Genomic DNA, 3025 nt, shown 5'->3' with positions numbered 1-3025 from the left:
ATATACCTCTATGTCTTGCTTCAAGAATTTCGAAACATCATTTGATTCGATGAGTCACCCACCGTTGTCTGAGATTCTAACGGAGCAAGGAATAGAACAGGCCTATACTAATGTCTTTTACAAAATATACAAAACCTCCACAGTGTTTGTTAGTGTAGTTGAAGAAATCAATGAATTGCCCATCGCAAAAGGTGTAAGACAAGGTGACACTGTGTCTCCAAAACTATTTTCAGCAGTCCTCGAAACATCAATATCTAGATTTTCCTTTCTTACAGGAGTGCTAGTTCTGCAAGGAGAGCTTCTGTGAAGTTTGGAAGGTAGGAGACGAGGTACTGGCGGAATTAAAGCCGTGAGGACGAAGCTTGAGTCGTGCTTGGGTAGCTCAGTTGGTAGAGCACTTGCCCGCAAAAGGCAAAGGTCCCGAGTTCGAGTCTCGGTCCGGGACACAGTTTTAATCTGCCAAGAAGATTCAATATGTAGATTACATTAGAAAACAAAGGCAGTCCGAATTCTGGGAAAGGGGTTAAATGAACTGAGATTCTCAGAAGATATTGTACTACTTTCAAGTAGTATAGAAGAACTTCAAATACTGGTTTATTGAACTTGTGTCAGTCCGCTCTGAATCTGACTTAAAAATGAACACTGATAAAACCAAGATCATGATGAACGAATGGACACCGTAGGGAAATATGTCTGATGGAAGTATGCAGCTGCAAAATGTCACCGAATATGTCTATGTGGGTCAACTGCTAAATATGAAGGGAAACCTAAAACCAGAAATATTTTGACACATTAAATTAGGCTGGCAAGCTTATTGAAGATACTCATCTGTTTTAAAGTCTAAGATGTAACCTGAACTGCAGAAAACAGTTTTTAACCAATGTGTACTACCAGTAATAACTTACGGCTGAGGCACATGGTCATTACATGAGTTCGTTGTTAGAAAACTAATCGTAACCCAAAGAAGAATTGAAAGATCGATGTTGGGTTACACAGAGAAAGACAGAAAGAAAGCAGTTGATATCAGACATACGACAAAGGACAGTGACATAATGTAAAGAGTGAATACCTCGAAATGACAGTGGACTGTTCATGTTACTCGAAGGAAAGATGGCAGGTGATCAAAACAAGTACTGATTTGGAGCACAATTTTTCAAAAAAGACCGTAGGGAAGATCATCGGACAGATGGGGCCGAGACTTGGAAAAGACAGCCAGACTGGACTGTCAATTGGAAGCTCAAGATCGGTAGAGACTGAAGAACCTGCAGGGATCCTATGCTGCAGTCCGACTCAGAGAAGCCACGTAACCAGGTGATCGAATTGGCTGATGATGATTAGGAATAAGAGGAAGACCTCACCTATGAAGCACTCTCAGGGTCATGCTGATTTCTTTGAGAAAATATGTAGTTCGGCTTCAATAAAATCTCGTCACTAACGAATTTTAGGTACATTTACTGTCATTTTCCTTTATTGAGATAAGTCACCGTTTTCAAGTATTTCTAGAGTAACCACATATTGTAGAATGCGCAAATTATATCCAAAATTTTAATCTTAAAAATACTTCAGTGAGTACATATCACTCTTTACCTGTAACCTGAACATGCGTTACCAATGACTTATTACTGTTCATGTGATGGGCGAGTAAATGAGACATCGCTGAGAAACCTCTCAAAAATACAAATTTAAAACATCTGAATTTGTCACTTTATGATTCTAACATTTGCATCACCAGTTTTTTCAACAGTAAAGCGCAACAACCTCAGAAATTAATCTACGCTGCAACACAATATCAAATTAGGACTGTCGTTTTACCATAGCACGGAAACAACGTCTCTAATGGCCCTTAAGGTCTCTGCCATCACCTGTCAGATAAATTCACGTAAACTGTGGTAAGGGACACAGCTTAACATTGTTTACATGCCTGAACAATACTTTACAGTTGTTAGACTAGTAAACACTTCTGAAGCGTATTTGCTTTCAGGAACTTATTCAGGATATTTATTTGAGATGCAGTTATCCACATCATCCTCGGATTTGTACAAATCTCCCTTGAAAAGCATATTCCAGGCACTAACACTGCACATTTTAATATTACTGGCAGGCATGTTGTAGGGAAGCAGCCTACTCACGCCATATAGAATTCGTATGCGTTCCATTGTGTGCCAGCATAGTCTACTGTAGCTAGCTATGACGTCACGAATGTTGTGCAATACCTTAAAAGTAAAGTAAATAACCAGAAAAACTAATAGCATGTCAGGAGTGATGCTAAAATAATAATGTTTTAAGTTTCAGTTTAATAACTTTAACAGATTTAGAAATTTGGAAATTTTGTGTAAAAAATCATCAGCGCTACAGGAAGGGGCTAGAAACTTCAAAATTTATACTCGGATTCCTTTTTCATTGTAATTAAATGGAAACAGCATGCTGGATCTCACAAAGTAATATGTTGGTTGAAATTCATGATTTTCTGTTTTTGTGTCCTAAACGATCGGAAGCAAGATAGATTAAGTAAGTGATTAGATGAAGCTAGGATGTTTAGATTTAGGTTGAATGGAGATACGCTATAATAACAAAGACGTGAGACGTTTCAAAAAGGTAGCTATAAAACTATAGCTGTAGCGTCTCTCCAAAGGGCAAGTTCAGAGCTCCTATATTGCGTGCAGTAAATCTAAAATAATTCTCTCGCCAAAAGTAATTAACCTAGCCACGCTAGAATTTTATTATAGACACTTACCTGTATGCTGATTGGACAATTAAATCGAGAGCTTCATTGGCCTTCAGCGAATGAAGCAATTAATTATTTAGTAAATTAAAGTGGTGTTGTGTTAGCCCCAGCAACTAGTCTGCAAGGCAAATGTTGTTGGCTGCGCCTTCAGCGGTCCGCACCGCGGCTATATAAATAAGAGCATGCAAGCTAGTGTAAGGCCCCAGTTCTCTTCTAGATTCGTATCAGTGCGCACTCTGTGTTGGAAGCTGCGTGGCGTTTGGCCAGTTGCAAGGAACAGCTTTGGATGCCATTTTACGT

At 39.0% G+C, this 3025-nt stretch overlaps 1 non-coding gene across 1 annotated transcript; it reads left to right on the top strand.

Annotated features, from left to right (window-relative positions):
* The first annotated feature begins 371 nt into the window (after positions 1-371).
* Positions 372-446, top strand: Trnal-caa. Its single transcript has one exon. It is a non-coding gene; the product is annotated as a tRNA-Leu (tRNA).
* Positions 447-3025: the final 2579 nt, after the last annotated feature.

This window comes from Schistocerca americana, chromosome 5, assembly GCF_021461395.2.
Source record: "Schistocerca americana isolate TAMUIC-IGC-003095 chromosome 5, iqSchAmer2.1, whole genome shotgun sequence".
Classification (NCBI taxonomy): Eukaryota; Metazoa; Arthropoda; class Insecta; order Orthoptera; family Acrididae; genus Schistocerca; species Schistocerca americana.
Note: the sequence above shows the minus strand (reverse complement) of the source record. Positions and strands in the feature narration are given on the sequence as shown.